At 41.2% G+C, this 12345-nt stretch overlaps 1 protein-coding gene across 1 annotated transcript in view; it reads right to left on the bottom strand.

The window, feature by feature from the left end:
* The window catches only part of rgs3a (regulator of G protein signaling 3a), a 120918-nt gene extending 108842 nt beyond the window's left edge, over positions 1-12076 (bottom strand). The window contains exon 1 of the mRNA XM_042221711.1: positions 11820-12076. The gene's annotated coding sequence lies outside the window, so the exon portion shown is untranslated. The remainder of the gene's footprint in view (positions 1-11819) is intronic.
* Positions 12077-12345: the final 269 nt, after the last annotated feature.

Below are 12345 nucleotides of genomic sequence, written 5' to 3'. Positions count from 1 at the left end.
GCGTTCTCCGAGTACAGCCTGCAGCCTGGGTCCTGTCGACTCTAGATCTGATGCTTAGGGCCTGTTCTTGTGTTGCCATGATCAGAGCTTCTGTCCTTTCCTTTATGTCAGCCTTTTCCTGATAGCCATCTACCTGTATTCGTGAACACTTCACATTTCTTCCTAGATTATTCCTGGATTGAGGTTCTGGCACTCACTAATGCTCATTCTTCCTATTTCCATAGTTTTTCGAGCCTAAGAATCCTGGATGTTGGGTGTAGACCTCCATGCATTGTGAGGAGTTTAGGGGTCTTGAAATTGGTGGCATCTACTTCCTCTTATGGTCAGCTTATTATTCCAGCTGGGTACCAAATGGTCAATAGGGTGCATGCACTGATGGCTTGGAGTTTACTCCTCCTGCTGAACTGGTTTCCCAGTACCTGTCATATCTTCTGGAGGTATTTGGCTTCTGTTGACCTTTGTGCTTCTTTATCCTGGTCCCCGTTAGCCTGTAGGATACCCAGGTACTTGTAGCTGTCCTGCATCTCCACTATTCTGCCCTCTTAGTTTATTTCAAAATTTAAAAGAACAAAGTATTGCTATTGACATATATCAATATTCAGCAAGCCAATACAACCCAAAACTAAATACCTGATATATCAATTTTCTGTATATACAGTAAGTAACTCATATATTATGCTAAGGGATACTAGTGTACTTGTGTGTCCAGATCTGGTCACTTCTGGCTCCAAAAAACAAAAACTCAAAACCTAAGGTTTGAAACTGTCCCTATGGCAGTTTTTCACTTTTCTGAGAAACTGGACATTGAGGGTCATTATCTATTCAGAGCCGTTCCTGTCATCACACTGAAAGAAAGCACAGTGACATTTCTGCCACAGATTTCAACAGATAATAACATCTCTATTTTTAAGAATAATCTCTACAGACAGTGGATGAGATTTCTATATAACAAAACTTTCTGTGGAAAACGAAGGCTAACTTTATGATAGTGTTATTGTAATAAGTCAAATGTGCCATATATTATATTATGTATATATTTTGTTTACAAACCTAAAACCTTTGTTTCTGTTGAGCTGACATAAGCCTTGAGATGCAAAAAAAAACATTTCTACTCAATCAGAGTGAGAGGTTCAAAAGCATCTACAACCACTAAATGAGCGGACTTTCAAAAGTCAGAAGATTATTACCTATTATAATGCACAATTTCACACCGTATTCATTTACTAACTGGTGCTTGAAGATGCTTTTCTTTCTCTATTATCTTGTAAAGGGGTAAAAGTGCACATAAGTAACTAGAGGTCAGCAAAATAATATGAAAAAATATAAACCATACAATTCAAACAACATCATCCTTGCTGTTAGACAGAGGTTATAAACACCTTGTACAGTGACTGTACTGTACAGCGACTACAGTGAGTGTACAGTCTTATCCACTTTTCTTCTTCACACCCTCCCTCTCCTGTTTCCTATATAAAGACGCTGCCTAGCTGTCACTCCTACTGAGGCTGGCCAACAAAGAAACGTTTCAGCTTAAGTCCTGCCCACAATATTGAGCTTAACAGAAAACAAAACTTTTTATTCATGTTTTAATCACATTTCCATTGCATTGGGGGCAATGTTAATGATCTATCACCGTCTGTTTTAACTCTTTAGCTATTCTGTTTGATTGCATGACAAAATTACATTAAAAAGTAACATGAAGCCTTAGGTAGACTACAGCAATACATCTGTAAGAACATAAAGGCTATATTCCTTTTTGCAAATACACTTACTGGACACTTTATTAGTTACACAGTGATAGTACTATGTTGAACCTCTTTTTGTCTTCAGAACTGTTTTAACTATTTGTGCTTTAATTATTTGTGGCGCAGATTCAACAAGGTGCTGGAAATATTACACCACATACCACAGGCGCTCTACTGGACTGAGATCTGATGACTGTCATTTGAGTACAGTGTACATTGTAGTCAAAGGAGCTTGCAAAGAAAAGCGTCTGGACTTCTTTAAGTTGCTTGAAGACGTTTCACCTCTCATCCGAGAAGCTTCTTCAGTTCTAAGGTCAAATGGTGGAGAGTCCCAGATATAAACCTAGTGGGAGTGACCCCCCACAGAGGGACAAAAGGACCCCCTGATGATCCTCTAATCACCTGAGCCAAGGTGTGAAATTGGGTGCGGGCCCCAATCAGCCAGAGTTTCAGGTGGGTTCATTGTGAAACCTGGCCTCACCTTGTCATGCGAATTCCTGAGGTCAGATGGCCCAGGATGTGAGTGGGCGTTAAGGCGTCTGGGAAGGGATCTCAAAACTGGATTATAGATGGCAGAGAGTTGGTGTCGTAAACCCCCGCCTCTGTTCAAAGATGGTCGCTCACAGTGGACATAGATGGCTTCTTTCACTCCTCTTTCAAACCATCTGTCCTCTCTGTCCAAAATGTGAACATTGGCATCCTCGAAAGAGTGTCCTTTATCCTTAAGATGCAGATGGACTGCTGAGTCTTGTCCTGTGGAGGTGGCTCTTCTGTGTTGTGCCATGCGCTTGTGAAGTGGCTGTTTGGTCTCTCCGATGTAGAGGTCTGGGCATTCCTCGCTGCACTGTACAGCATACACCACGTTGTTAAGTTTGTGTTTTGGCGTTTTGTCTTTCGGGTGAACCAGTTTCTGTCTGAGTGTGTTGCTGGGTCTGAAATACACCGGGATGTCATGCTTGGAGAAAACTCTCCTGAGTTTTTCTGATACACCGGCTACATAGGGGATGACGCAACAACATTGTCATCCCCTATGTATTCATCAATACAATGTTAAATTACATACTGCATCTATTACAAGGCATGGTTGTCCAGATCTTTCACCAACTGGTGCGTCAATAAATGAAGAAAAGAGAGAACATCCTCGCCCAAAAGTCCAGCAGCTGGTCTCCTCCATTTCCAGACATTTATGCACTGTTGTTAAAAAAAGAGGGGATACTACACAACAGTAAACACTGGCCCAGCTTTTATGTGACATGTTGCCAAAATCAAAATCAATATGCGGCAATACTTTTCTTAAAATGACACATTTTGTCATTTTCACATTCTATTGTGAATAAAATATCAATTTATGGGATTTAGATTTTACACAGCATCCTAACTTTTTTAGAAATAGTCTTCTAAATAGATGTGCAGCAAATGAATTGTGTGTTTGCTCAGAAACGATAAATACCAGAAAAACCAGAAAAAGACACATTTTAAAAATCACACAAGAATAATACATATTTCTAAAACAGAAGGTGAGTGTTGACCTAATTCTTCTTGACCTCAGCAACAGCTGAGCAACCCACTCACGATTATTGCACGATGCCAGATTGAATAAGACAATATGATGACTTCTGGGCCCTCTGGTCAGCCGGACAGTAATGACAGACACATTTCATTTCCTGTTTCTGTCCTGAGCAAGGGAAGACAGCCAGAGAGGATTATGTCAGATGGCTGTTGATTCAGTGTTGCCTGATTGTCCCTGATTCAGATTGGGGGGAGAAAGGATTTAAGGAGAAAAAACATAGAAATGTTTAGAGCTTGGGATTTTTAAAAAGTCCCTAGAAATCTCCAGTTTGAATAGTGCCTACAAATTCAAGAAATTCAACAGCATCTTCATCATCTTCAGCAGTAATAGTGTTACACTTTTTTACAGCACTGGATACTTTGATGATATTTGGAGTTATTTTATGTTTATTCTATACTGCATTTGGTGTATTAATTCCTGTTATTGGCTTTTTGGTTTAATGCACCTTGCTGGCATAATACATTATTGCATTTTTTTTAAAGGTTTCCTTGCAATCGTCTACATCGATTTTATAATCTGTCTACATTTGTTTAATTTGACAAGCACTATAATGTGACTTTTAAAAACGACTGCTATAAATGAGCAATAATGTTATTATAAAGTAAAATAGTTAAACCAAAGAGATCATCAACAGTACTAATGAACACGTGAATCAGAAAAGTCTTTCTGTGACAGATCTACTTCTCCTGTCACCTCCTGTGCACAAGCTGCTTCCTCCATATAAACTAAAATGGGAATTGGTGGAGAGGAATTTAGTTAATATGTGTTTAAAGTAGTTTTATTGTTAAGATGAAACCAAAAGTTCAAATTCACAACTCTGACCCAACTACAGGGTCTGTGTACACTAGGGTGACCAGGTGTCCCACTTTATAGAGGGAGTGCACATCATTTTTATTCCTTGTCCCCCCGTTCCACATATTGAGACAGTGGCCCACATTCTGATTGGCTGTAGCCTGCAATACACTTTTCCAAAGTCAGGCTTTTAGCCAATGTACGTAAAGAAAGCAGGGAAAGCTTTCATCATAGTCAAGAGCAGGTTATCCTGTGTTTTGCTGCCAGTAGGGAAAACTTAACAAAGTCACAAGTGATGTGCATTTTGGCCGAACATGATGGAAACAGAATGAAAATAAAAGAACAAAAAATCCCTGAAAACTACATATAATTGGGTGAAGCTGTTGGAAGGCACTTCCTTTGCTTTTTTGCCAGGGTTATTTTTCAATTTTGTGTGAGGGGAACCATGGTATAAAGTGACATGGAAGGTGTGAGTCATAAATGGCTCAGAATCTTTTAAAGAAGTCAGGTGTGCCCATAAGAGACGTACAGATATGTAGCTGCAGTCCTACTGAACCCCAAAGACAATTACAAGACAATTACAGTATTGCTTAGAACCAGCTTAAGCTTCCTTTTACGCCTGTTATACTTAGTTGGTGAGAGAGCTGGGAAATTGGCTACCTCTTAGCACTACTGTGTTTTAACACTGTGCCCCCAAAACACTACTACTCCCTTTTCCTTTTTTTGGGATGTGCTTGTCTTAGTGTACGCTGTCAGAGTACAAGTTTGAAAAGGTTTCCTTTCTTATTTTGTTTTTTCTTTATTTGATTCCAGAATGTGTGTACCCATCAGCTCTCCTAGAGTAACCGCCTGTCTCCTGGAATCTCTCCCATGCTCTTGAGACTGTGCAGGGAGACACAGCAAACCTTCTGGCGATGGCATGTGTTGATGTGCCATCCCGGAGGAGTTCCGCATATCGCCTCATGCCACCAGTAGTGACACTGACCTGAGTCTAATGCAAAACTGGTGAAAACGAGGAGGGAGAAAGTGTCAAAAATGTCTTCCAACTCTAAACCCATTGTCTCATTGTCTCCCCTCTAGTGCACATGTTGTTAATTTTATTACCACCAACACAGCTGATACTGATCAACAACCCCCTCTGCTACTTAACTGGCTGGATCAATATCCCAGAAGTTTACCTGACTTTTGACCAGGACATGTCCTTCAACGCACATATTAAACAAATATGTAAGACTGCTTTCTTCCATTTGCACAACATCTCTAAAATTAGAAATATCCTGTCTCAGAGTGACGCTGAAAAACTAGTTCATGCATTTATTACTTCCAGGCTGGACTACTGTAATTCATTTATATCAGGATGTCCAAAAAACTCACTGAAAAGCCTTCAGTTAATCCAAAATGCTGCAGCAAGAGTGCTGACAGGGACTAGAAAGAGAGAGCATATTTCTCCTGTTTTGGCTTCCCTTCATTGGCTTCCTGTTAAATCCAGAATTGAATTCAAAATCCTGCTCCTCACATACAAGGTCTTAAATAATCAGGCCCCATCTTATCTTAATGACCTTGTAGTACCATATCACCCTATTAGAGCACTTCGCTCTTGCACTGCAGGCCTACTTGTTGTTCCTAGAGTATTTAAAAGTAGAATGGGAGGCAGAGCCTTCAGTTTTCAGGCCCCTCTTCTGTGGAACCAGCTTCCAGTTTGGATTCGGGAGACAGACACTATCTCTACTTTTAAGATTAGGCTTAAAACTTTCCTTTTTGCTAAAGCATATAGTTAGGGCTGGACCAGGTGACCCTGAATCCTCCCTTAGTTATGCTGCAATAGACGTAGGCTGCTAGGGGATTCCCATGATGCATTGAGTTTTTCCTTTCCAGTCACCTTTCTCACTCACTATGTATTAATAGACCTCTCTGCATTGAATCATATCTGTTATTAACCTCTGTCTCTCTTCCACAGCATGTCTTTTATCCTGTCTTCCTTCTCTCACCCCAACCGGTCGCAGCAGATGGTCGCCCCTCCCTGAGCCTGGTTCTGCCGGAGGTTTCTTCCTGTTAAAAGGGAGTTTTTCCTTCCCACTGTCGCCAAAGTGCTTGCTCATAGGGGGTCATATGATTGTTGGGTTTCTCTCTGTATCTATGAAGCGCCTTGAGGCGACTTATGTTGTGATTTGGTGCTATATAAATAAAATTGAATTGAATTGAATTGAATTGAATTGAATTGAATTGAACTTGATGCTTTACTTTAAAAAGTGTTGCTTTCGTTTTTTTGAGCACTGTCAGACCTGTCAGTATGCTGATATGAGACAATCCACAGAGCTTGTCGGCTTCCTCCCATCTCGTTCACTTACTTCTGCCTACTTTCTGCAGACCCGACATGCCTGCCTATCAAATTAATTCAGATTTACTTCATGTACATGTGCCATCTCAGTTTCTTGCCTCTGACCCCAGCAGTGTCCGCCCACTTTAGATTGAACTCCATGCTATTAGTAGGCTGCAGAGATTCATGGTTGGGATGCAACTAAATGCCAAACACACCCACGGTCAGACTGTGCATGCATCTGTCTGCACCTCTTATTAGTGTCATTATGTGACAAGTTAGGTGGGAGAGACTACACTTTTATTACAGGCCTTTTCCCTCAGTGGATATATTGACTTGTGTGACATACTGTTAGTGATACCTCTGTTGTGCTCAAAGCTCTCAATACCAGGACCGCAAAACTAAATTAGCTCAGTGGAATTAATTTTATTCACGATAGCTTTGCTCTTTCACGTCAGGTCAGTCAGTTTTCTGAGAAACATTCTTGCAGTCAGGTCAAAAAGTTTGGTAACCTCACTTCATCCAATTCAAACCTGAGCAGGGATTTAAATAAGCAGTGATTTTATGATGGCAGCTTTCATCCATCAAATGTGACTTTCATTTCACCTTTGTCTTATTGTGTGGGTTAATAACAGCCAACAGTGTCAACACAGCACAATGTGTAGCGCCGATTGGAGCCTTTGGGGTCAAGTGCTTCATTCAAGCTCAAGCAGCTGTAAGCCTAGGGTCAGGTTCACCCTTCAAAGCGCGCGGCAGATGTATGGCCCGTCAAACATTCAGTACACAACCTTGCAAAGATCGTGCACACACGCAAACTCCTCGCCAGTGTTGACCAGAACAAATATACAGCAAACACACTTCCCCCTCCCCCACACTCATGCCCACCCCCCTCCAATATACGTTTATAATCACACAGTGTCCGTTTTAATCTGCTGATCTAAAGGCGCGGCGTGCCATCTGGGAAAGCTTGGCAGTGTTTATGTACGCTTGTGCACTTTGTCTGGGTCCCCGTTCGTCTATCCTAAAACAGTGAAACAAATGTGAGTATGATGCAGATGACACACTTATTAAGCACAAACCCAGAGGGTGCTCCGCTATTTTTTGCTTTCACGGACATACAGACCACCTGACCCACATCGTAAGCTTGTTGGAGGCAAGTGCATTACCCATGGTCAAAAGCACACACACGTACATGTCACTCTGGGTCAGCTGTCTCTATTGACACACTGTGCTCAAGCTAAAAAAAAAAAAAAGCAGAAGTATGAGATTTTTTTGCTTCTTTCTTAATATTAATCAATAAATGCAGAGGTATGGTTTAAAGCACCAAAGTAACACATTCCTTATTTTGTGTTTTTGTGTTTCATCTCATATAAATGTATCAACCACGTATTTAGAGGATAAGCTCTGGATACATCAGGTATCACGCCTCATCTCACAAAAAGTTGTTTAGCTGCCATTCATGCACAGCTTCTCAACTCATCTTAACCGAAGTTAAGATGGCAGCCTTTTTGTTGAAGCCCTACAGTGTAATTAGCTGTCAACGCAAAGCGATGGATAGATTTTGTTGTGGAAGCATTCATGAGAATATTCTGTCCCTGCCAACAAAGTAAAGGAAGCAAAAATTCGGACAATCTGATACTTAGATTGTCAAACTATGATTCCAAATAGTCTCTCTATTGTGGCCGTTTTTTAATACCTTTTTGATTCGTGTAAATAAGTTTTTAAAAAAAGTGAATGGATGGATGGATGGACGGACGGACGGACGGACGGATGGATGGATGGATGGATGGACGGACGGACAGACGGATGGATGTTTTTAAAAGCACCGTTATCATGTTTTGACCACATATCAGATTTTGAAAATGTACATTAAAAGTATTTATTCATTGTTGGTTTTTATTTTTTGGTCTTCTGGTCAATAATTTCTCTGAAGAAGCACATAAAGTTTTCTTCCTCATCAGGTCAGCTTGATGGTGCTTCATGCGCACATGGCTGCCAGTCTCATAAATGCAGTTTAGCATATTTCTGCATCCACGGATTTGGCCTGGCACAGCCAAGGCTCTGCGATGGCACAGGTCTCTGAGCGAGGGATTAGTCAGACACACTGATCCAAACTGTGCACCTCTGGTGAGAGTCTGTGGACATTAACATGGATTAACTTGCTGACCAGTAAAATGCTTGTTTCAGCAGAAGAGGTTTGTTAATAAACTGCGACATTCTTTCAAAGTGAATTTGGTATTGTGGCATTATTGGAGCGTAGCTGTTAACATGCACTGCCTTTGAAGTCAAGAGCAGCTTCTGATCTCAGCTTCTGATCAGCTCAGTCTTTAAACTGTTTAGACTGGTTTGACAAAATTACCTAAAAAGGAAATTTTGCATTACTATGCAAATATACAACAAGTTTGTCAGACTAAGCACATTTTCCACAACACAAAAGTCAGATAAGAGACTTTTTCTTAAGTGGAGTTAAACAGCAAAGCAAGTAAGCATAGAGTTTGGGTGCTATTAACTTTTCTTTTGTAGCTAAAGTTGAATTCTTAAGTCTAACCAAAATGTTCTTGGTTTTTGGGTTGTTTTTTTTTACATACAACAATGAATAACGTCATAAACCCTGAAAACACCAACATCTGGATGCAAGCATACATTGCTCTACAGCATTTATATACTTTTCAGCATTGCTGGTGTTTTTCAGATGTGTAAGCTGCCAATTTCATAGGCTCTAATTCACCCTCATACCATCAGAGGTGCAGCCTTTGAATTCAGCACTCAAAACAAGTCGGGTGTGCCCTCTCACTTTTATTCTAGAGGACACAGCGTTCACAGAACGGTTTTCCACTTTGCCTCAGTCCATATTAAATGAGCTGTCAACAGAAGGCGCTGTGTTTCTGGATCACGTTCACATATGGCTTCTTCTTTGCATGATGGAGCTTTAACCTGGATTTGTGGATGGCACGGTAAACTGTGTTCACAGAAGATTATTTCTGGAAGTGTTCCTGATCCCATGCAGTGATTTCCATAACAGCATCATGCCTGTTTTTGATGAAGTGCTAGCTGAGGGCCCAAAGATCACATGCATCCAACACTAATCTTTGGCCTTGTAACTTTCACTCTCTCCAGATTCTCTGAATCTGTTGATCACATTATCCACTGTACATAATGAGATATTCAAGGTCTTCATAATTTTACATTGAACAACATTACACTTTTTGTACCACTTACATTTCCAGCCTTTTGTTGCCCCCCATCTCAAACTTTGCTGCATCGAAATCAAAATGAGTTCATATTTTTCAAAAAGTCGTGCAATTTCTCAGTTAAAACATTTGATCTTTCCTATTTTCTCTCTATTTTGTTTACCTTTTATACTGTATCAGTAGGAATAAAATATTTACACTGCACGGTTTGACTCACCCTTGTATAACGCCCACTGCCCTGCCTGTTGAAAGAGTGCACGCACGCGGCCATAACATGATGACCGATTTCATCAACCAACGACAACTCACAAACAACTACAGCTGGCACCCAGTTACAACAAAAACATTACTCTGACTTTGAAATAAATATGCAAAAACAATCGTCAACCTCAAGGTTGTCTTTTAACTCAGCTTTCACTTTGAGAACGACAGAAACTTTTCAACACGAACAGACAGTAACAATCTGCTCCCGGAAAATAATCAAATACAGTGAAGGATGTTGTTTCTACATTGTTAGGCTTCTAAGACACCAGCAGACAGAGAGACTTAGAGAGTAAGAAAAGAAACATGATGACATGCAGTAAAATGACAAATTGGCCTTGAGTCCAAAGCTTTACAAGAATAGGGTGAGCCTGCCAAAACTCTCTGTATGCCCCACCCCAATCCTATTATTTCAGGGTCTTGCTGATATGCTGTACTGTATAAAATTCAAAGCAGTGATACAAACAAGTTATTTAGTAAAAGCCTTATAATGATTTGCCTCCGAATGAGGTAAAAGACAAAACAGAAGACAAATGGCAGAGACGTCATAGTGAATAACAAACAGGGAAATCAGAGAAAACACGGGGACAAGTGTACAAAAATACAAGTGTGACAGAGATGTGTGAAATGAAACTGACAGAGAAAATGAGGCGAAAGGATATTCAAAAAACACATGAATAATCAGTGTGAAAGGCACAAAATAAAAATGGCCGAGAACAGAGGGGGGAGAGAAATAGGGAGAAGATGGAAGCACGCTGAGTGATATTGTAATGAATGAGGCTCGGGTCATTCCCATGTTAGTGTATGTCACGCTGCAGCAGTGCCTCCATGGCCTACATTCTGCCAGCTGGCAATGCACGAGTGCATTCATGAGTGTGCACTTCCACTCACACAAACACACAAACACAGATCAGTTGAGACAGGAGCGGGGCAATATTGCCAGTGGAAAAGACGAAAACGGTCTACACTCACTCATGCAAACATGCAGTTTTTACTTCGTTCTCTCTTTCTTTCTTTTTTTCCTTTCTCGTTTTTGAAGTAATGTGCTGTGAAATAAAGATGTTGAAACTTCCTAAATAGCTCTTTCTCAACATCTATTTCTGGTTTGGCTAAATTTAAAAAAAAAAAACCTCCCAGTTTGCAAACCCCAAAAAGAACAATTTGCCTATGAGCACAAGTCAGGATTCCCTCATGCAAGGTTGGTAATGGTTTCCTGATGCCTGAGTATTACCCAATCTGATGCCCCAGTTCCATCTACAGCAGCATAAAACTAATTTTAAAGTTGCATGAGGCAGATTAGCCTAGTTCAGCCAAGTGGTATAAATTGGGATAGGTTAGCTAACGTCTCACGATATCACCGTCATTCTCATAACCCAGAACGTGAATATGAAAAAGGAAAGTTGGCAGCATCACTGAGAGAGGAGAAGGCGAGTGTTGTTGGGGGTGAACAAGAGTATGTGTAGCTCTGTGTGCTGATGTGAAAGGTTTGTGCAAGTGTGTACAAAAGAGATGGGGTCACAATGATACTGGGGACTCAATCCCAGTATTACTAATCCACTGAAAGGGAAAACTAAGCTCCTTAAAGGTTCCCCAGTGGAGCGACCACTTTAGCCCAGCACGAGAAAATTAGATGAGAATTGACAGATTATGATCACACGCACAGTAACAAAGAGAGATTAAAAGTAATATGAGCAACCAAAGAAGCACACAGAAGAGGAACAAGGGCACAAAAGAAGGTATAAAAGAAAAAAATGTCTAAAAATGTGGGAAGTATATTTAAGAAGGAGAAAGAAGTTAGGGGAGATCGCACACATCTCTGCAGCATCCTCAAAACAAGCCACGCTGGTCCACGCGGCAAATGCAGTGCTGTTTCCAACATAACGTGCAACTTCAGAATGCATGTAACGTGAGTACAGTCAAGTATGACAACACGGACTACTCACCTATTCTAGGCTGCTCTCATGGCTGGCACAGAGAAGCATCACTCCAACATGCACACACCACCAGCAGCACCAACTACGAGTGAGTGCAAACATAAGTAGGAAGAGAAGGAGCACTCAAAGGTGGTGAGAAGAGAAAAAATAGATTTCCAAACAAATGTGTCTGTGAGCGGGGTGTGCGAGTGTCTGTGTGTATGTGTGTGTGTGTTGGATGTGTAAGGGGGGGATCCACTCCAGCAGCGAATGGTATCGGAGCGCCCTGTCTCTCTCCCCCTCTCTCTCTCTCACTCTCTCTCACTCTGGCAACTGTGACACGTCAGGGTTTCATCCAGACCCCTCCCTCCTTCCCACTCTCTCCCTGTCTTTCCCTCGTTCGCTCTTCCAATCCCTCTCTTTGACTCTCTTAATCCCTCGCATCCCCAGCCTCCCAATCTGAAGACAGATAAAGACCCCGAGCTGTGAGACTAGCACACACGTACGTATAAGAATAAGTGGCCGAGCCCTGTTTAACCTTCGCACACTGGCCATG

Source organism: Haplochromis burtoni, unplaced genomic scaffold (genome assembly GCF_018398535.1).
Source record: "Haplochromis burtoni strain Fernald_Lab_line unplaced genomic scaffold, NCSU_Asbu1 Contig_72, whole genome shotgun sequence".
Classification (NCBI taxonomy): Eukaryota; Metazoa; Chordata; class Actinopteri; order Cichliformes; family Cichlidae; genus Haplochromis; species Haplochromis burtoni.
The sequence above is the reverse complement of the archived record's forward strand: the minus strand, read 5'-3'. Positions and strand labels throughout refer to the sequence as shown.